Consider the following 22,341-nt stretch of genomic DNA (forward strand, 5'->3'; position numbering starts at 1 on the left):
TGATTAGGTTCTTCCAAGACATCAATTCCTCTATTCCTAACCTTACCTTCTCAATTCAATATAGTACCAAAAATATTAATTTCTTTGATAACCTAATATCAACACAGGAAAATGGGATTCTTGATATACACTTTTATGTCAAACCAACTGACAAGAACAGTCTCTTACATTTCTCAAGTTGCCAACCACAGCACGTCAAAAAATCATTATCAAAATCCCAGTTCCTTTGGGTCCAATGTATTGTCACTGATGACTGGAAAAAAATTGAGTGCATGAAGGTTATGGATGTGAAATTCATACACCGCGGATACCGTCAACTAGAACTATCACTATGAATCTGACAGAAAAACAAATCTGCAGGTTGTTGGGCATCTAGGAAATAGCGACCACAATATTGTACAGTTTCACTTGTCTTTCGCTAGGGGGACATGTCAGGGAGTCACAAAAACACTGAACTTTAGGAAGGCAAAGTTTGACCAGCTTAGAGATGCCCTTAATCTGGTTGACTGGGACAATGTCCTCAGAAATAAGAATACAGAAAATAAATGGGAAATGTTTAAGAACATCCTTAATAGGCACTGTAAGCGGTTTATACCTTGTAGGAATAAAAGGACAAGAAATAGGAAAAGCCCAATCTGGCTAAGCAAAGAAGTAAGAGGGGCAATTAACAGTAAAAAGAAAGCATTTAAACTACTAAAGCAGGATGGCACCGTTGAAGCTCTAAAAAACTATAAGGAGAAAAATTCTTTATCTAAAAAAATAATTAAAGCTGCCAAAAAGGAAACAGAGAAGCACATTGCTAAGGAGAGTAAAACTAATCTCAAGCTGTTCTTCAACTATATCAATAAGTAAAAGAATCAAAAGTGAAAGTGTAGGCCCATTAAAAAATTGTGAGGAAAGTATGGTTGTAGATGATGAGGAAAAAGCTAATATATTAAACACCTTCTTCTCCAGGTGCTAGGTGAAATGCCGAGAGACAAAGAAAACCCTATATTAAGGGTCATTCACCAATCTAACCCAAGAAGAGGTGCAAATCCGGCTAAATAAGATTAAAATAGATAAATCTCTGGGTCCGGATGGCATACACCTGTAGGGTCGGTGGGTCGAGCTGGGGGGTGGTCCCTCTCTTACCGCGCAGAGATGTAACAGAGACACGATGGAGGCAAATGTCAGGTACAACAGGTCCAAGTTTATTCTCTTGCCGTCAGCCTGACGGCCTCCGAAGTACACCGCACTTCAATTCACAGCACTTCACTTCACTAATCGGCCCTCCATTTCCAAGGCAGCTTCACGCACACCGTACTTTACACCGGGGATGTACATATGCACACCATCCCCTCTTCACTCTTCGACGCTCCTGTCAGATCCGTCACTGTGGCCGCCGCCCGTAAACCAACAGTACTTTTACTGAACAGTCGTCTCTCTCAATACGGTATGCTTTACCTCGGTGCCTCGTCTATGCTGCGGTACTTTCCTGTCAGGACCACCCCCCTGATGTTCTCTCTCCTCAGTCCCCCTGGCTTGGTTTTCCTCAGAGTGCACAAACTATCATAGTCCTCCTGTCACTCGAGCTCCCCCTGGGGACTGGAACTTTCTGGAATTCCTGGTTCCCTGTAACTCTGCCCCCCATGACCAACGGTTTCCTAAGCCCTAAGCTGATGTCAAGTCCTTTGCTCACACTCCTCCCTGCCATCTAATGGTCAACCCTAGGTACTGCACGTCCACTACACTTTCTCAGCTGTTTCCCCACTGTAGTAACTGACACCTGTCTAAACTGTGCAAACCTTCCTTTCTCTATTCTGACAAGTCCGTCTGTCAGGTCACCTTCCCTACACTCCCCCTTCCTTTGTCTATTGTCGTCCTCAATAATCGTCATCCCTGCCTTCGTTGTTCTGAAGCTTCACCTACATTCTGTTGTCGGACCAGTTGTTGGGCCAAACCCATTACCCGCAGGGGCCGAACCATACTGGGAGCACCATGCTCTGAGCAGCCTACTGCTACTCACCAGCGCGCACGCCACATGACGTCTTTCAAATTGGGCTAGGTACACCCATATTCTCTCTATGGCATGTACCTTCCCCTATTCTCCCCTTCTGTCACCTTCCACTGTCTGGTACGCCATGATCGAGGCCTCACACCTACCAGATCATTACCGGTGCCCACTTTCCTCCTTCAGGGGTGTCCGTGGTGTCGGTGACCTGACCTAGGACAGCTGTCTTTCTCACATCTTCCATCTCATTTATCTTTCTTCCAGTTACATGTCATGGTCGGCACCTCGGTCTCCCTGACCCTCTTCACACATAGACCCCTTTCGGATCTCACACTTCCCTTTGGTCCCTCAGACCTTCTCTTACCCAGACCTGTTGCATTTACTTGTGCATATTATACAACCAAATAACTTTATAATATCACAAGTACCCCATTTTTTATATTTTTTTTTTCTTTTACTCATTTTCTTTAAACCAACATTTAACAAATAACACATCACATGTTTTTTTCCTTCTTCCCCCTTTCCTTGGACATATGCACTCCCTCGCTTCTTGACATCCCCGCTTTGCCAGGCTTAATACAACCAACAACTTTAACTCTTATATCAAACTTTTCATTAACGTATACATCAAATGTTCTTATGCTTTGGCACAACAGTGCAACGAAATTTCGAGAGTTCAAACCACTCCCAGGCAACCGGCAGCGAGGGGCCCCACAGCCGTGGAGCACCCGGGATATAGGGAGTGTCCTAGGAGTTCTTACTACGGGGGCTCACGGTCCTCTGGCTCAGCAATCACAGCTACCGCGTAGTAGCCACGGGGGCAGTACTCTTTGTAGTATGACACCCAGTCCCCCTCGTGTAGAGCCCGGCCGTGATTAATAGATGCCACATTAATATAGACCTTTTGTCCAGTCTCATCCCGGATGAAACCGTATCCGCTATCGATGTTGGTGTATACCAGCCGTCCCCATGATCTCTTCACCGCCATGCCAGCCTCCCCCTTTGAGTGGAGCAGGCTCCATTCCTCCTGCTCCCGAACCTTCTTCTGCTTGATAACCTCCGCAACCCAAACGGAGGGTACAGCGCAGGCTCTAGAGTCCGATGGGCGGGGCTCCGCCGAAGAAGAGGGCAGGGAAGAGGCAGCCGATGGTTTCTGCGGCCCAGCAGCCGCTGGAGCCGAATGGCGGGTGGGAACAGCCGTGTTCTCGGAATGCTGGGTCACCGGGTCGGCCAAATAGGACGCAGCCAGTTCCAGTATCGGCCTAACCGTGGCCGCCGGGTAGGCCGCACTTGACGTTTCAGCCGGGGCCGGGGTAGTAACCGATTTTAGAGCTGGGGTCACCAGCGGCAGGGGAAGCGCAACAGCGCCCTCTGGGATCAGGCTCCGCTCTGGCGGCACCGTGCGTGGTGTCTTCAGGCGGAGTGGGGCAGGACTCGGAGTGGGGGTCCCACTCAATTCAGCATAGAGGGGCAGGCCTCTTGTGTCCGGTCTCTCGGGTACACAGGCTGCCGCGTGCTGCAGCCAAATGGGGGGGCTGCTTGCGGAGCCACTGCCGGGGCCGGAGGATCTCTCACCTTCCCCGGCGCCGCGGCCTCCGTTGCGTCATCACGCGGCTCCTTCCACAGTTTCCTCTCTTCACCCCACCGTCCGGCGGGGCTAACCTCCGGGCTCATGGGTTCCACAGGGAGGCTCTCCGCTGGCAACTTCTGTAGCCGCTCCCACTGGTTCCGCACCGGCTCCGCTTCCCAGCTCACCATCCTGCTGCCTGCTCTTGGCTCAGAAGATGTCACTTTCTGGTGGAGCTCGATATCCCGCCACCATTGCCACTCCAGGCGGCCGATGCCCCGACACCCGCAGCGTCTCATACCGTCCAGTGGGCAGCACTCGCACGGCGCCAGACAGCCACAGCCAAACTTTTGCTCTGTGCCACTCTCTCTGTTGGGTGGGGCATTGGCAGGCCTTTCCACCCACTTGTCAGGGTCCAGGATGGGGGCGCATCGGCCTCCCGGGACACAGCGCTGGTCCCCGGGGTACATAGGAGGGGGCCCCAGTCCATTGGGAACAACAGCAAACACCTGCATCTCTCCTCTGCACAGAAGCATCACTGCCATCTTGCACCAGTCCTGGTACCGCCCCGGATCCTCTGCTGGCAACACAGATCCGCCACAGCGCTCCCCATTTGTATTCCACAGGTAGGTAATTTGTAATCCACAGGTGTTTATAATCCAAGCAGTATAATCCAAGTCTTTCTCCATTCTTTAAGGCAGGCCTGCCACAGAAGATGATGTATTAGCGGCGGCGATCCTGCTGACTACGCCAAATGTAGGGTCAGTGGGCCGAGCTAGGGGGTGGTCCCTCTCTTACCACGCAGAGATGTAACAGAGACACGATGGAGGCAAATGTCAGGTACAACAGGTCCAAGTTTATTCTCTTGCCGTCCGCCTGACGGCCTCCGAAGTACACCTCACTTCAATTCACAGCACTTTACTTCACTTCACTAATCGGCCCTCCGTTTCCAAGGCCGCTTCACGCACACCGTACTTTACACCGGGGATGTACTTATATGCACCGTCCCCTCTTCACTCTTCGACGCTCCTGTCAGATCCATCACTGTGGCCGCCTTAGGCCAGTAAACCAACAGTACTTTTACTGAACAGTCGTCTCTCTCAATACGGTATGCTTTACCTCGGTGCCTCGTCTATGCTGCGGTACTTTCCTGTCAGGACCACCCCCCTGATGTTCTCTCTCCTCAGTCCCCCTGGCTTGGTTTTCCTCAGAGTGCACAAACTGTCGTAGTCCTCCTGTCACTCGAGCTCCCCCTGGGGACTGGAACTTTCTGGAACCTTACCTCAGCATTTATATCATTCCTGGTTCCCTGTAACTCCACCCCCTATGACCAACGGTTTCCTAAGCCCTAAGCTGATGTCAAGTCCTTTGCTCACACTCCTCCCTGCCCTCTAATGGTCAACCCTAGGTACTGCACGTCCACTACACTTTCTCAGCTGTTTCCCCACTGTAGTAACTGACACCTTTCTAAACTGTGCAAACCTTCCTTTCTCTATTCTGACAAGTCCGTCCGTCCGTCTGTCAGGTCACCTTCCCTACACACCCACGAGTACTAAGAGAACTAAGTAATGTAATAGACAAACCATTATTTCTTATATTTAGAGACTCTATAGCGACGGGGTCTGTTCCACAGGACTGGCGCATAGCAAATGTGGTACCAATATTCAAAAAGGGCTCTAAAAGTGAACCTGGAAATTATAGGCCAGTAAGTCTAACCTCTATTGTTGGTAAAATATTTGAAGGGTTTCTGAGGGATGTTATTCTGGATTATCTCAATGAGAATAACTGTTTAACGCCATATCAGCATGGGTTTATGAGGAATCGCTCCTGTCAAACCAACCTAATCAGTTTTTATGAAGAGGTAAGCTATAGACTGAACCAAGGTGAGTCATTGGATGTGGTATATCTTGAATGCTGGGTCTGGGGGAAAATGTGTGTAAATGAGTAAGTAACTGGCTTAGTGTTAGAAAGCAGAGGGTGGTTATAAATGGTATATTCTCTAACTGGGTCACTGTGACCAGTGGGGTACCGCAGGGGTCGGTGTTGGGACCTATTCTCTTCAACATATTTATTAACGATCTGGTAGAAGGTTTGCACAGTAAAATATCGATATTTGCAGATGATACAAAACTATGTAAAGCAGTCAATACACGAGAAGATAGTATTCTGCTACAGATGGATCTGGATAAGTTGGGAACTTGGGCCGAAAGGTGGCAGATGCAGTTTAACAATGATAAATGTAAGGTTATACACATGGGAAGAAGGAATCAATATCACCATTACACACTGAACGGTAAACCACTGGGTAAATCTGACATGGAGAAGGACTTGGGGATCCTAGTTAATGATAAACTTACCTGGAGCAGCCAGTGCCAGGCAGCGGCTGCCAAGGCAAACAGGATCATGGGGTGCATTAAAAGAGGTATGGATACACATGATGAGAGCATTATACTGCCTCTGTACAAATCTCTGGTTAGACCGCACATGGATTACTGTGTACAGTTTTGGGCACCGGTGCTCAGGAAGGATATAATGGAACTAGAGCGGGTACAAAGGAGGGCAACAAAATTAATAAAGGGGATGGGGGAACTACAATACCCAGAGAAATTAGCAAAATTAGGATTATTTAGTCTAGAAAAAAGACGACTGAGGGGCGATCTAATAACCATGTATAAGTATATAAGGGGACAATACAAATATCTCTCCGAGGATCTGTTTATACCAAGGAAGGTGACGGTCACAACGGGCATTCTCTGCGTCTGGAGGAGAAAAGGTTTTTCCACCAACATAGAAGAGGATTCTTTATAGTTAGGGCAGTGAGAATCTGGAATTCCCTGCCTGAGGAGGTGGTGATGGCGAACTCAGTCGAAGGGTTCAAGAGAGGCCTGGATGTCTTCCTGGAGCGTAACAATATTGTATCTTACAGTTATTGTTAGGTTCTTTAGAAGGACGTACTGTAGATCTGGGGATTAATTCTGACAGAATTTTATAGGCTGAATTGGATGGACTAATGTCTTTTTTCGGCCTTACTAACTATGTTACTATGTCAACTAGAACTATCACTATGAATCAAATTCGAGTTCCGCTCGTAAATACTTTTCATCCATTCATGCGGATCATTAAGAACTTCATTAACGAACACTGGCATTTACTCAGAAAGGCATATCCTAATGTGTCTGAATTTTATAATTTACCACTAATTTGTAACAAAAAACCTGCAAACCTGAAAAATCTCTTGGTTAGAGCTGATATTGGTTCCAATAGAACTGTGGAACCTCAGAGATTTTTAGCCACACAAAAACAGGGTACTTTGAAGGCTTACATTGCCTTCAGTGCTCAAATGTGAGTAAACGGGATTCTTCACACATCCCAGAACTGGCGAGCATTTTCCTACTAAAGGGTTTTTTACGTGCGATCCTTCACACGTAACATATTTGATTAAGCGTCCACGCGGTCTCGGATATGTGGAGGATACCACGCAGCATATCCGGGACCGCATCTCCCAACAATATTCAAATATTCGATGCAAAAGAACAATGCTACCCATCTCTGCACATTTTATTTCTATAGGACACACAATAGCCAACTTAGGTATCGGGTTAATGAGAATGTGAGGGTTCCTAGAATCGGTGCAGATCGCATTAAGCTATTGAAAAAACTAGAAGCTTATTGGATATATAATTTACAAACATTAGAGCCTCATGGGTTAAACAGGGAATACGAGGTCTTCTATTGATTTAAGAGCTGTAGCGTTTTTATTCCTTAAGGTTTTTTTGCTCCTGCTATATATTGTGAGATAACCATATAGTCTCTTGCTCTTTTTTAGATCACACAATGAATCCTGAATAAAAAAAACTTGCAGGTTATGCATACCAGTTACATGGGTTCTCATAAATTTCCCTCTTTCCTTTTCCCCTTTTTTCCTATTTTCCACTTTCCTTTGCTAACATATTTTATTCCCCTTCCACTTTTCTTAGTCTTCTCCTGGTTTTCGAATTCTTATTACTTTTTGTCCTTTGAATTATTCTTTCTGTCCTAATATGTTTTTTGGTCCTTTTGCATGGTGTGCATAAGTTCATTACTCACCCCACCCCCCCTTTCAGATATCTAACATAAGACTTGACGCGTGCGCATTACTATGTCTCGTCACCGGGGACTGTTCGGCTTCCTTCCAGCTGCACCCATGTCTTTTTTCTAATAAGCGTGCACGGTTTATTTAGGGACACTGGACCTGAGGTCAGATGATTCTCCTGGGGTTGGTGTTTCACCCGGAAGTAGCTCACCAGGCCGGTCTTTAAAAACTCTCGTACCAATTTCCTCACACTTGTTACCCTGCTCCTGGCTGCAAGTACGCCAATTCATTTTGAGACAGGTAATCTCTTCCTGATTTCTGTCTGTGATTCATTGTGTTTTCTGACAGCCTTTCCTGCAATTTTTTTTTACCTTACCTACATGGTCTGCTTTGGCAGTTCTACTCTTTCTTTCTTATCTTAAGCCTTTGTTCTGATCTTCCCTTCTTGGGTCTTTGTGGATTTTCCATATATTATAACTTTTCAGAGATTGCAAGTGTTCTCTTGGTAGATATTTACCTTAGCAATGTGGGTTTTGATATTGACCTCATTGGCTTTATACTGTATATATTTTTGTTCACTTTATTTAAAAACCCTTGGTTTAAGAATATTCACATTATTATGTCATTATTATGTCATTTTGTAATCTTGAATAATACATTTTGATGTAAAGGTGGTTACATCCTTTATTATTTTATGATATATGATATACAGATCCTGTAACATAGCCAGGACTTTTTGCATAGAAGTGATATGCTTCAGTTTATTTGTATTTATTTATTTTCTTTTCTATTGATTTGTTGATATACATCCTTGATAAAGGCCTGAGAGCTGAAACATTGGAAATCTTGTCTTGTCCATTTCATATATCTGCTGTAAATAAAGATTCTTTTGTTACACAGAATATTCCTTAAAAATATCTTTTTTTTTAGTGCCGGAGGTGTTTTCTTAGGGTAACCATTTACCAACAGCTATGTTCTCGTCTTGCAGATTACCCATTTAGAAGTACTGTAAATACTCGAGTAAAAGCCGACTCAAGTATAAGCCGAGGCACCTACTTTTGCCACGAAAAACTGGGAAAACGTATTGACTCTAGTATAAGCCGGGTATGCATTGTCCCCTCATCCCTATCCTGGTATGCATGGTTCCCCATCCCTGTCCTTGTCTGCATAGCTCCCCATCCCTGTCCTTGTATGCATGGCTCCCCATCCCTGTCCTTGTATGCATGGCTCCCCCGTCCCTGTCCTTGTATGCATGGCTCCCCCGTCCCTGTATGCATGGCTCCTCCGTCCCTATCCTTGTATGCATAGCTCCCCCGGGCCCAGTCCCTGTCCTTCTTTGCATTTCTCCCCCGTCCCTGTCTTTGTATGCATGGCTCCCCCGTCCCTGCCCTGGTATGCATGGCTCTCCCATCCCTGTCCTTGTATGTGTAAGGAGGTGGCAGGGAGCCTCACGTGCCTCCTCTCTTCAGGATCCTGTTCTCACGGTCACATGCGGCACCTCATGGTTTATTAATGTTCATATGCTGTTATGTCATGTGATGTGAGTGTACTGTTTGTAGGATTAGGGATAGAATAGGACATAGTATAGACACTGTAGTGGGGTTAGAAGAGAGAGGGCACATTAGAGTATAGCAGTGGCGTAACTACAAAGTTATGGGCCCGGGTGCAAACTTTCAAATGGGGGCCCCCATGCCAAAATACACACACATCTCTGCTCCGTACACCTCGTACACACACGGCTCCGCTCCGTACACCTCGTACACATACGGCTCCGCTCCGTACACCTCGTACACATACGGCTCCGCTTCGTACACCTCTTACACACATGGCTCCGCTCCGTACACCTCGCACACACACGGATCCGCTCCGTACACCTTACACACATGTCACCGCTCCATACACCTCGCACACACAAGGCTCTGCTCTGTACACCGCGTACACACACGGCTCCACTCCGTACACCTCGAAAACACACGGCTCTGCTCCGTACTCCTCGTACACACACAGCTCCGCTCCGTACACCTTGTACACACACGGCTCCTCTCCTTCCAAAACTGTACACACACAGCTCTGCTACATCCACACTGTAAACCCCTCCTGACCCCCTCACAAACTTTGCCTCATCCAGCACCATGACAACCAGCACAGCAGAGTCCTGCAGACAAGGAGTCCCCTGATCATGTGACCCTTAACTCCTCCCCTCTTGTGACCTCATCACAGGTCCTGTGCGCACATTGGAGAAAACAGCCTAGCGACGGGCTGCTGTCAGTGTGGTGGGTCTCTGCGGGAGGGCGAGGATGGGGTGCATGGGGGGGGCGTGGTGGCTCAGAGCAGTGCGGGACACGGGTGGGGGGGGTCAAAAATGAGACTGTCCCACAAGAATCAGGACGATTGGGAGATATGCCTGCCGGGCCCCTGACTCCCCCCGGGCCCGGTCGCAGTGGCAGCTCCTGTAACCGTCGTAGTTACGCGCCTGGATTAGAGTATAGAATAGAGAAGGACACAGGAAGCACATGGGTTAACCTGATGGGAGGGGCAGCACAGATCAGAGTACTTTTTAGTCAGGATACTTCCTGGTTCTGCAGACGCCCGGGCAGTCTGCCCAAGGGCAGGACATATGCAATGCACAGTAGCAAGCTGCGGGGATAAGTCTACAGATGGCAGTAAGGGGCCCCAAGCTGAAGAATAGCGAAAACGGGCACCAGCTTAAAGGAATCAACCACAGGAAGGATTTGGGGTCTAGGGGCGGGAGCAGCTGAGATCGCGTTCACGGCACCTTACCCTATTGGAACGGGACAAGGGCCTGACGGGGAGCTGGTGACGCTGAAGGTACAGATGGGACATTGACTGTCCAAAGGGACTGCCCATATGGCAGAGGAAGGGAATGTACAGGAAACATTGCCTTGTATGAACTTGTGACGTCCGCCTGCGGGTCTGGGCTGCAGCCAGGCAACACCCCGAGAAACACTGATACCCTTTACCCCTATACAGGGATCTGGATTTATAGCAGAGCCCAGGAGGCGCTGTCTGAATAGGAGCAGTGACCAGAGCAGGACGGTCGCCAGAAAGGTGTTCCAATACAGGACACAAACGTGGAGATATGCGAGTCTAAACCAGTCGGGCAGCAATGGTACAAAAACGGTAGACAGAAGCAGAGTCAGATTCAGGCCGAGAGTCATAAACCAGGAGAGTAGCAGAGGTACAGAATCGTTAGGCAGAAGCAGAGTCAGATTCAGGCCAAGAGTCATAAACCAGGAGAGTAGCAGAGGTACAGAATCGTTAGGCAGAAGGAGAGTCAGATTCAGGCCGAAAGTCATAAACCAGGAGAGTCGCAGAGGTACAGAATCGTTAGGCAGAAGGAGAGTCAGAAGTCCAGGCCAAAGTCAGTCAGTCAGAAAGCAATTCACACAGTAACACACAGGGGAACCAAGAATATATCCGGCGGCTTGCAAGACCAGTCCCAAGGTATTTCAGGGATCAGGTCACCCCTCATAGGTTCCTGGACTGATGATGTCATCAGTACCGCCCCCAGGACCAGGCCAGATGGAGATGCAGTAACCTCTTGATGACTGACAGAGGGGTGGAGCCTGCGTCCACCAGATGCCTGCGCAGGTGCCCTTACTCTGTCAGCACCATAACTCCCGGGCGAGCCATGGCGCCTCCTAGTGACCGCGACAGGAGCAGCAGACCCAGAATTTAACGGCGACGTGACAGACCGGCGCCTCCTAGAGGCTAAAGCCGGGACAGTAGGCTCTGAGCCTGACGTGACAGAACCACGGCCCTGTCCAGTGGCCGAGGCAGGAACAGCCGTCCCTGAGTCTGACGATAAAGTGGCGGTCCGGCGCCTCCTAGAGGCCGCGACCGGAACAGCAGGCCCTAAGTCTGGCGGAAACGTGACAGTACCCCCCCTCCAAGAGGGGCCTCCGGACCCTCAAAACCCGGTTTATCAGGGTGAAGGAGGTGAAACCTTCTAATCAACCCCTTGGCATGAATGTCACTAGCGGGGACCCAGGACCTCTCCTCTGGGCCATAGCTTTTCCAATGAACTAAATATTGCACAGACTTTCTCACTAAACGGGAATCAAGGATGCCCTGGACTTCGTACTCCAAGGCACCCTTGACCAAAACTGGAGGAGGAGGGGACTGGACGGGATGAATTGGGGAGCGGTACACCTTGAGAAGGGATTTGTGGAAAACATTAGGAATTTTAAAAGACTGAGGGAGCCTTAAACGAAAGGCTACCGGGTTAATTACTTCTAATATCTCGTAGGGACCAATAAACCTGGGCCCCAGTTTGGCAGATGGCACCTTAAGCTTAATGTTTCTGGTAGACAGCCAAACTTTGTCCCCAACTCCTAGGTGCGGCCCCGTGGACCTCCGTTTATTTGCGGCCGAAGCCTGCCTGACCTGGGACCCTTTCAAGTTTGTGTTCACCTCCGACCAGATTGTCCTTAAGTGACGTATGGAATTCTCTACTCCCGGAAGCTCCGACATCTTGGCCGAAAATGAACCAAAACGTGGGTGCAAACCATGATTGCAGAAGAACGGGGTGGTTTTGATAGATTCCTGGTACTGGTTATTTAGAGCGAACTCAGCTAATGGGAGATGTTCCGCCCAATCAGACTGATGTTCCGAGACATAGCAGCGAAGATATTGCTCTAGAGCCTGGTTGGTACGCTCCGTTTGACCATTGGTCTCAGGGTGGTAAGTGGAGGAGAAGGATAATTCAATACCAATACGTTTGCAGAATGCTCTCCAGAATTTGGAAACAAACTGGGTACCTCGGTCGGACACGATATTCTCTGGAGCGCCATGCAGCCTTATTACATGAACAATAAACAACTTACTCAGAGTTTCTGAATTAGGTAATCCAGAGAGGGGAACAAAATGACATTGCTTACTGAACCTGTCCACCACCACCCAGATACATGTCTTCCCCTCTGAGGGTGGTAGGTCAGTAATGAAGTCCATGGAGATGTGGGTCCATGGACTCTCTGGAGCGGGCAAGGACTGGAGCCAGCCGGCAGGCCGATTGTAAGGGGACTTGGCGCGAGCACAGATTTCACAAGCTAGTACATAATCCTTGCAGTCCTTAACTACCGTTGGCCACCAAAAACTCCTAGTCACAAGTCTAGCGGTATTATTGACCCCAGGATGGCCTGCCAGGACGGAGTCGTGCGACTCCTTCAGAACTTGTAGGCGAAACGGCGCTGGAACAAACAATTTCTGGGGGGGCGTCGAGTCAGGGGCTGGTTCTGGGGACCTACGGATCTCCTCCAGAAGGTCCAGAGACACAGCCGACACAACAATACCATTGGCCAGTATTGGAACTGGCTCCGAGTCCTCAGCCTGTGAGGGGCAGAAACTTCGAGAGAGAGCATCAGCCCTCACATTTTTGGTACCAGGACGAAAGGTTATTAAGAAATCAAACCTAGAGAAGAACAAGGCCCACTTCGCTTGTCTAGGATTTAATCTTTTTGCTGACTCCAGGTAAGTCAGATTCTTGTGATCTGTAATCACAGTGATCTTATGTTTGGCGCCTTCGAGGAAGTGGCGCCATTCCTCGAAGGCCCATTTGATCGCCAATAACTCCCGATTACCTATATCGTAATTCTTCTCAGTGGCAGAGAATTTGCGGGAGAAAAAGGCACATGGGCGAAGCTGAGTGAGTGATGCAGTGCCTTGCGACAGCACTGCTCCCACTCCGACCTCAGAGGCGTCCACCTCTACAATAAACGGGCGGTCCAGATCAGGCTGAACCAAAACTGGGTTGGCTACAAAGCACTCTTTTAACGTAGCAAAAGCCTGAATTGCCTCAGGGTTCCAATTGGTCACGTCTGCCCCTTTTCGGGTCAAATCCGTGAGTGGTTTAGCAATTTCGGAGAAACCCCTGATGAATTTTCGGTAATAATTTGCAAACCCTAAAAATCGCTGCAGCGCTTTTAGCGACTTGGGTTGCACCCAAGTTTTAATAGGTTGGATCTTGGCAGGATCCATACTGAAGCCTGTGCTTGAAACCACATATCCTAAAAATTGTACCTCCTCCGCAAAAAAAACACATTTCTCCAGTTTAGCAAACAGGGAGTGTTCTCGCAGTCTCTGCAGTACAGAGCGAACGTGCTGAGCATGTGTCACAGGGTCAGCAGAATAAATCAAAATGTCATCTAAATACACGACGACATACACCCCACAAATGTCCCTGAAAATGTCATTTACAAAGTGCTGGAACACGGCAGGTGCGTTACTGAGTCCGAAGGGCATTACCAGGTACTCAAAGTGGCCAAGAGGGGTATTAAAGGCTGTTTTCCACTCATCCCCGTCTCTTATGCGGACTAGATTGTATGCCCCCCGGAGGTCCAGTTTAGTAAACCAACGGGCTCCCATTAGCTGATTAAAAAGATCAGGGATGAGTGGAAGCGGGTACTGGTTCTTTATAGTGATTGCATTCAATTCCCGGTAGTCAATGCAGGGTCTGAGACCACCATCTTTCTTTTCTACAAAGAAGAAGCCAGCTCCAACTGGAGAAATGGACGGTCTAATAAACCCCTTTTTTAAGCTATCAGCTATGTACTCATTCATAGCCTGACGCTCTGGACCTGAGAGATTAAATATTCTCCCTTTTGGGAGACGGGCATCTGGAATCAGATCTATAGGGCAATCATACTTTCTGTGAGGGGGTAGCTTTTCAGATTTTGCAATAGAAAAGACATCCTCAAAATCTCTGAAGGCAAACGGTATGTGGAGGGGTTTAACTTTAACTTGGTTTACTGTTAGCGACATGCAGTTTTCCTGACAGTGTGAACTCCAGCGTATAACATCGCCTAGGTGCCAGTCGATGACTGGATTATGCTGGCGTAGCCATGGCATCCCCAAAATGACTGCAGCAGACAAATTATCCATCACAAAAAATGACATAACCTCGGTATGCAATGCTCCCACCGACATAGTGATTTTGTCAGTAACAAATTTAACCCCCTCCTGGACAATAGATGTGCCATTAATAGCCGTAGTTTTTATAGGGGCATTAAGTCTTAATAGGGGTACACCGAGACTTTTAGCAACCAAAGAATCCATAAAATTCCCTTCAGATCCACAATCCACATATGCGTTCACACACTGAGATTTCTGACCAAAAGAAAGGGCAATAGGCAATAAAACTTTAGCCGCATCTGCGGGCAATACCTGTGCCCCTGGGCAACCATAGCCAGAGTTGCCCAGAGGCCGATGTCTCAGTAGTATGGATCTCTGACGCTCAGCTCTCTCTCTGAAGGCTCCAGACTGCAGCATACTGGTGCAGGAAGATGAAAGTGCTCCTTCAGGCTGTGCACTGAACCAGGTGTTTAGGCCAGAAATCAGCTCAGTCAGAAGAAGGGAGAGAAAAAAAAAGTTCAGGGAGACTGCTTTTGTATATGCTGGTTATATACACAAGAAGCAGTTTTTTTTATATGGCCGGATATAATGTGATGTCCGCCTGCGGGTCTGGGCTGCAGCCAGGCAACACCCCGAGAAACACTGATACCCTTTACCCCTATACAGGGATCTGGATTTATAGCAGAGCCCAGGAGGCGCTGTCTGAATAGGAGCAGTGACCAGAGCAGGACGGTCGCCAGAAAGGTGTTCCAATACAGGACACAAACGTGGAGATATGCGAGTCTAAACCAGTCGGGCAGCAATGGTACAAAAACGGTAGACAGAAGCAGAGTCAGATTCAGGCCGAGAGTCATAAACCAGGAGAGTAGCAGAGGTACAGAATCGTTAGGCAGAAGCAGAGTCAGATTCAGGCCGAGAGTCATAAACCAGGAGAGTAGCAGAGGTACAGAATCATTAGGCAGAAGCAGAGTCAGATTCAGGCCGAGAGTCATAAACCAGGAGAGTAGCAGAGGTACAGAATCGTTAGGCAGAAGCAGAGTCAGATTCAGGCCGAAAGTCATAAACCAGGAGAGTCGCAGAGGTACAGAATCGTTAGGCAGAAGGAGAGTCAGATTCAGGCCGAAAGTCATAAACCAGGAGAGTCGCAGAGGTACAGAATCGTTAGGCAGAAGGAGAGTCAGAAGTCCAGGCCAAAGTCAGTCAGTCAGAAAGCAATTCACACAGTAACACACAGGGGAACCAAGAATATATCCGGCGGCTTGCAAGACCAGTCCCAAGGTATTTCAGGGATCAGGTCACCCCTCATAGGTTCCTGGACTGATGATGTCATCAGTACCGCCCCCAGGACCAGGCCAGATGGAGATGCAGTAACCTCTTGATGACTGACAGAGGGGTGGAGCCTGCGTCCACCAGATGCCTGCGCAGGTGCCCTTACTCTGTCAGCACCATAACTCCCGGGCGAGCCATGGCGCCTCCTAGTGACCGCGACAGGAGCAGCAGACCCAGAATTTAACGGCGACGTGACAGACCGGCGCCTCCTAGAGGCTAAAGCCGGGACAGTAGGCTCTGAGCCTGACGTGACAGAACCACGGCCCTGTCCAGTGGCCGAGGCAGGAAGAGCCGTCCCTGAGTCTGACGATAAAGTGGCGGTCCGGCGCCTCCTAGAGGCCGCGACCGGAACAGCAGGCCCTAAGTCTGGCGGAAACGTGACAGAACTGTGCTGCAGATGTGATGGATACCTTACTGTTTAGTAAAGTTCAACTGTTGGAAAAGAACTGTGACTCTGTGGAACCTAGAAGCCAGAAGCTGGATTAACAGAGGTAACTGTTATGATTGGGTCACTGAGGAGGAGAGCAAGACGAAGCCAAGCCACAGAAAACCAGAGAGGTTGGTAACTAAGCGGATTGCAGACCCCTGATCCTATCCACACAACTAGCAGTAGCCGTGTAGCGTACCTACGATGATCCTAGATGCCTCAACACAACCAGAGAACTAAATAAGCCTAAAGCAAGAAAGGGGAAATCTAAACTGCCCCAGAGCAGACCCCAAAGGAATAGATAGCCCCCAAACACATATTGTTGGTGAGACAAGATAAAAACACAAACGCAGATAGGAAAATAGACTGAGCAAACGATGGGGCCCACACTATCTAGACAGGACAGGAAAGGAAAGACTCTGTCTGCAATCACGCAAAAAACCCTGCAAAAAAGTCCAACACGTCGGATAGAAAAATACTGAAGTTACTGGACTTCGCCCACTATATCAGCACTCTGGTTTATTCTGAAAGCAGAGCAAAAAGAGGCCAGTCTAATAAGGGACAAAAACAAACTGGCACAAACAGTAACAAAAGGATGGAAATTCAGCACAGCCCCAGCTGGGGCTGGCTGACCACACAAAACTGAAATAGACAAAACCAAATCAAATGTGAACAATAGCAAAAGAACACTTAGCTTGAGCATGCAGGGACTGAGCTGGAAACTAAGACCTCAGGAGGCAGGAAAAAATCACCAGCAGGGATAGAGGGAGTCGGCTGTCTTAAATCCAGTCAGAAACTCCAGATCTCCTGTCATCACCCTCATTATCAGGTGGCAGGCCTCTGTTAATTAGATCAGCTCCATTACCTCCAGTAACTACCAGAGGGAGCCAGGAAAAAGAACCAGCTCCACTACCTTCACTAGTAACCAGAGGTAGGCCAGAAAGCGAATTCACAACAGGTAACGAACTGTATAGGAGTACCAGGACTTTATTTATCCTTTCATGTATAAGGTGCCGGGGTGCTCACTTACTCTTGCTTAGTGAACTCACCCATGACTACCACCCTGTGCCACCTTGTTACATATGCATGGCTCCCCCGTCCCTGTCCTTGTATGCATGACTCCCCTGTCCTTGTATGCATGGCTCCTTATCCCCTATCCTTGTATGCATAGTTCCTACAAAAAAAAGCACATCCTACTTACCTTCCCTGTGCTCTCTTACTGCATCTCATTCAACGCCAGCAGCTCTTTTGGACGAGCGATCACTCACAAATATTCACTCCACCTTAATGAGCGGGGCCACTTGATCGCTTGGCCAGAAGAGCTGCTGGCGCAGGAACGAACGAGATGCAGCGAGGGCAGCCAGGGAAGGTAAGTAGAATGTGTGCTGGAAGCCGGCGGCTTCAGCTGTAACTGTGCGCACTATAAGGGTATGTGCACACGCTGCGGATTGGTCAGCAGATTTTTCCACGTGGATTTTGCAAAATCTGCAGGTCAAAAGACCTGCGGTTTATCTGCGGATTAGCCTGCGGTTTTGCCCTGCGGTTTATCATCTCTACAATGGAGGAGATGGCAAACCGCTGTGGAATCCGCAGAAAAGAATGACCTGTCAATTCTTTCTGCGGATTGAAAACCGCAGCAAAAAACGTGCGGAAAATTCCGCACCGTCTGCACTGCGGTTTCTATTTTCCATAGGATATAATGGTACTGTACAACGTAGCTAATTCTGTTGCGGATCCGCAGGGCCAAAACCGCGGCGGATCTGCAGCAGAATCCTCAGCGTGTGCATATACCTTTAGAGAAATGACTATTCATTGCCAGCGCAGTGAATATTCATTTCTCTTTAGGAACAGGCACAATTACGGCCACAGCCGCCGGCTCCAGCCTCTGTGACCCATTGCTCCTTCGCTCCCACTCCTCCGCCATCTTTCTAGGACAAAGGCTCGTGTACAAGCACAACAAAAAGTTACTGAAAAACTCGGCTTAAACACAAGTATACACAGTAGGTATGTGCACTTAATTTAGCTAGTTGACATAATACACATGGACATCTTATTACATCTCTGATATATAACGATTGTCATTAATAAGTAAAACGCTCTCTCGTGGTTGAAATAGAGAAAAAATTTGGCTTGATTTCTATTTCACTGATTCATTGGTTGTTGGGATCAATTTGTGCAACAATTTGCCATGTTTGTGTAGTTAGGCAGCTTTATAAGGAAAATAGGTGAATTGATTCTCCCATCAAATTGAACGTACTAGTGACTTAGCAAAAGAGGCAAATTGATGAGTCAACCCCAAATCCTGTGGATCTGAGCACAAGGATCCATATACCAGTCACATGCTGTATACAATAGCTGCCTCACAGAGAAGAGAATCTCACCAGATTTTGAGCTCACGGCGGTAAAGTTAATAATTAAAACCTGCTTCTCTGTAATATTGAGAGAAATCATTTACTTTGCTAATTACATGTATTTCAGAAAAGTAATTTAATTAAATCTAAGGTTATTTATTGCGAATTTTTCAGACAGGAGCAGAAGAGCTGTCATGCGCACGCAGGGGATGTCGGATGGCGCAACACGGTGATGTCATCACGCCATTCAGCATCCACTGCTGTACAGGAAGCAAGAGGAGACGGGCGCCACCATGTACAGATATGAAAAATACTAAGCCACACACACACATACACTAACTATACAGGGTTCACAAATAGGAATCCACCCCAATAACTTCCGTAAAAGAATTTGGCACTCCAAAATATGATGCAAATAAGATAATTCACACAATGTCCATAGTGTTGCAAAAATAATTGATGTTTTGGCCCAAAGACATTCCTCAGAACAGGGTTCTGCTATCAGTGCATGTAACCAGAGACAAGCAGAAAAAGAATAGCAGAACAAGTCCCTGTGTCTTGGCTCTAGGGAAGAAGCGCTATCAAAATGTACAGATAGCCAGGATTAGGTTGGTAGAGAAAGTATTCAGACCCCTTTAAATTTTTCACTCTTTGTTTCATTGCAGCCATTTGGTAAATTCAAAAAAGTTCTTTTTTTTTCTCATTAATGTACACCCTGCACCCCATCTTGACTGAAAAAAACAGAAATGTAGACTTTTTGCAAATTTATTAAAAAAGAAAACCTTAAATATCACATGGTCATAAGTATTCAGACCCTTTGCTCAGTATTGATTAGAAGCACCCTTTTGAGCTAGTACAGCCATGAGTCTTCTTGGGAATTATGCAACAGGTTTATCACACCTGGATTTGGGGATCCTCTGCCATTCTTCCTTGCAGATCCTCTCCAGTTCTGTCAGGTTGGATGGTGAATGCTTGTGGACAGCCATTTTCAGGTCTCTCCAGAGATGCTCAATTGGGTTTAGGTCAGGGCTCTGGCTGGGCCAGTCAAGAATGGTCACAGAGTTGTTCTGAAGCCACTCCTTTGTTATTTTAGCTTTGTGCTTAGGGTCATTTTCTTGTTGGAAGGTGAATCTTCAGCCAAGTCTGAGGTCCAGAGCACTCTGGAAGAGGTTTTCATCCTGGATATCTCTGTACTTGGCCGCATTCATGTTTCCTTCAATTGCAACCAGTCGTCCTGTCCCTGCAGCTGAAAAACACCTCCATAGCATGATGCTGCCACCACCATGGTTCCCTGTTGGGATTGTATTGGCAGGTGATAATCAGTGCCTGGTCTTCTCCACACATACCGCTCAGAATTATCACCAAATAGTTCTATCTTCATCTCATCAGACCAGAGAATCTTATTTCTCATAGTCTGATAGCCTTCATGTGTTTTTTAGCAAACTCAATGCAGGCTTTCATATGTCTTGCACTATGATCGTGCTGTTCTGAGGGCCTCCCTCCCTGCAGGCCCCCGGATCCAATATGGCCACGGGGGCCTTCGGGGTCTGGCAGAGAGGCGGCTTTCTCAGTGCCTGTCAGATCGCTGACCTGACACACTGTGCAAGGTGTCAAATCAGCGATCTGACACTTTATTATATTGTCCCACACTGGGCCAATATAATAAAGTTAAAAAAAAAAATAATCAAGTGTAAAAATAATTTTAAAAAAATCCCAAATAAATTTAAAAAAAAAAACCCTAATAAATTCTTTTTTTTGTAAATAAAAAAAAACAATAAACATATTTAGTATTGCCACATCTGTAACGACCCGCCCTATAAAACTGTCCCACTAGTTAACCCCTTTAGAAAAGGCAAAAAACAATGCTTTATCATCATACCGCCGAACAAAAAGTGGAATAACGCGCGATCAAAAAGACGTATATAAATAACCATGGTACCGCTGAAAACGTCATTTTGTCCTGCAAAAAACGAGCCACCATACAGCATCATCAGCAAAAGAATAGATATAGCTCGCAGAATAAAGCGATGCAAAAATAATTATTTTTTTACAATAGTTTTTATTGTATAAACGCGCCAAAACATAAAAAAGATGGAAATGAGATATCGCTTTAATTGTTCTGACCCAAAGAACAAAACCCCTTTATCAATTTTACCACATGCGGAACGGTGTCAACGCCCCCCCAAAAGAAATTCATGAAATGTTGTTTTTTGTTCATTCTGCGTTCCAAAAATCGTAATAAAAAGTGTTCAAAAAATGTCACGTGCCCAAAAATGGTACCAAAAAAAGTCAACTCGTCACGCAAAAAATAAGACCTCACATGACTCTGTGGGTCAAAATATGAAAAAATTATAGCTCTCAAAATGTGGTGATGCAAAAACTATTTTTACAATAAAAAGCATCTTTTAGTGTGTGACAGCTGCCAAACATAAAAACCCACCATATATAGTAAATCAAACCCCCCCTTTTTCACCCCCTTAGTTAGGGAAAAATAAAATTTTTTAAAAAAAATGTATTTATTTCCATTTTCCCATTAGGGTTAGGGCTAGGGCTGAGATTAGGGTTAGGGTTTGAGTTAGAATTGGGGGGTTTCCACTTTTTAGGCACATCAGAGGCTCTCCAAATGCAACATGGCCTCTGGTCCCAATTCCAGCCAATTCTGCGCTGAAAAAGTCAAACGGTGCGCCTTTCCTTCCATGCTCTGTCATGCGCCCAAACAGTAGTTTCCCCCTCACATATGAGGTATCAGTCTACTCAGGACAAATTGCACAACAACTTTTGGGGTCCAGTGTCTCCTGCTACCCTTGGGAAAATAAAAAATTGGGAGGAAAAAATCATTTTTGTGGAAAAAAATATGATCTTTTTATTTTACGACTATACATTATAAACTTCTGTGAAGCCCTTGGGGGTTCAAATTTCTCACCACACATCTAGATAAGTTCCTTGGGGGGGTCTAGTTTCCAAAATGGTGTCATTTGTGGAGGGTTTCCACTGTTTTGGTACATCAGGGGCTTTCCAAACGCGACATGGCGTCCGATCTCAATTCCAGACAAAAATGTCAAATGGCGCTGCTTCCCTTCCGAGCTCTGCTATGCACCCAAATAGTCATTTACCCCCACATATAGGGTATCAGCGTACTCAGGACAAATTGCACAATAACTTTTGGTGTCCTGTTACCCTTGGGAAAATAAAAATTGGGGGTGAAAAGATCATTTTTGTGGAAAAAATTGTTTTTTAATTGTACAGCTGTACATTATAAATTTCTGTGAAGCCCTTGGGGGTTCAAAGTTCTCACCACATATCTAGATAAGTTCCTTGGGGGGTCTAGTTTTCAAAATGGGGCCACTTGTGGGGGGTTTCCACTGTTTGGGCACATCAGGGGCTCTCCAAACGTGAAATGACGTCCAATCTCAATTCCAGCCAATTTTGCTATCCTTCCCTTCTGAGCTCTGCCATGCGCCGAAACAGAGGCTCCCCCCACATATCAGTTATCAGCATACTCAGGACAAATTGCACAATAACGTTTGATGTCCAATTTCTCCTGTTACCCTTGGTAAAATAAAAAAATTGGACCTGAAGTAATTTTTTAGTGAAAAAAAATGTTCATTTTTTTAAACATTCAAAAAATTCCTGTGAAGCACCTGAAGGGTTAATAAACTTCTTGAATGTGGTTTTGAGCACCTTGAGGGGTGCAGTTTTTAGAATGGTGCCACTTTTGGGTATTTTCTATCATAT

The 22,341-nt window shown here is 46.8% G+C and overlaps 1 protein-coding gene across 2 annotated transcripts in view; it reads left to right on the forward strand.

Moving 5' to 3' along the window:
* Window positions 1-7,705: 7,705 nt before the first annotated feature.
* LOC141097996 (arylacetamide deacetylase-like 4) overlaps window positions 7,706-22,341 on the forward strand; it is a 52,543-nt gene continuing 37,907 nt past the window's right edge. For both annotated transcript variants that reach the window (XM_073585572.1, XM_073585574.1), the window contains exon 1: window positions 7,706-7,929. The gene's annotated coding sequence lies outside the window, so the exon portion shown is untranslated. The remainder of the gene's footprint in view (window positions 7,930-22,341) is intronic.

Source organism: Dendrobates tinctorius, unplaced genomic scaffold (genome assembly GCF_039654945.1).
Source record: "Dendrobates tinctorius isolate UK_male_01 unplaced genomic scaffold, ASM3965494v1 ptg000086l, whole genome shotgun sequence".
Classification (NCBI taxonomy): domain Eukaryota; kingdom Metazoa; phylum Chordata; class Amphibia; order Anura; family Dendrobatidae; genus Dendrobates; species Dendrobates tinctorius.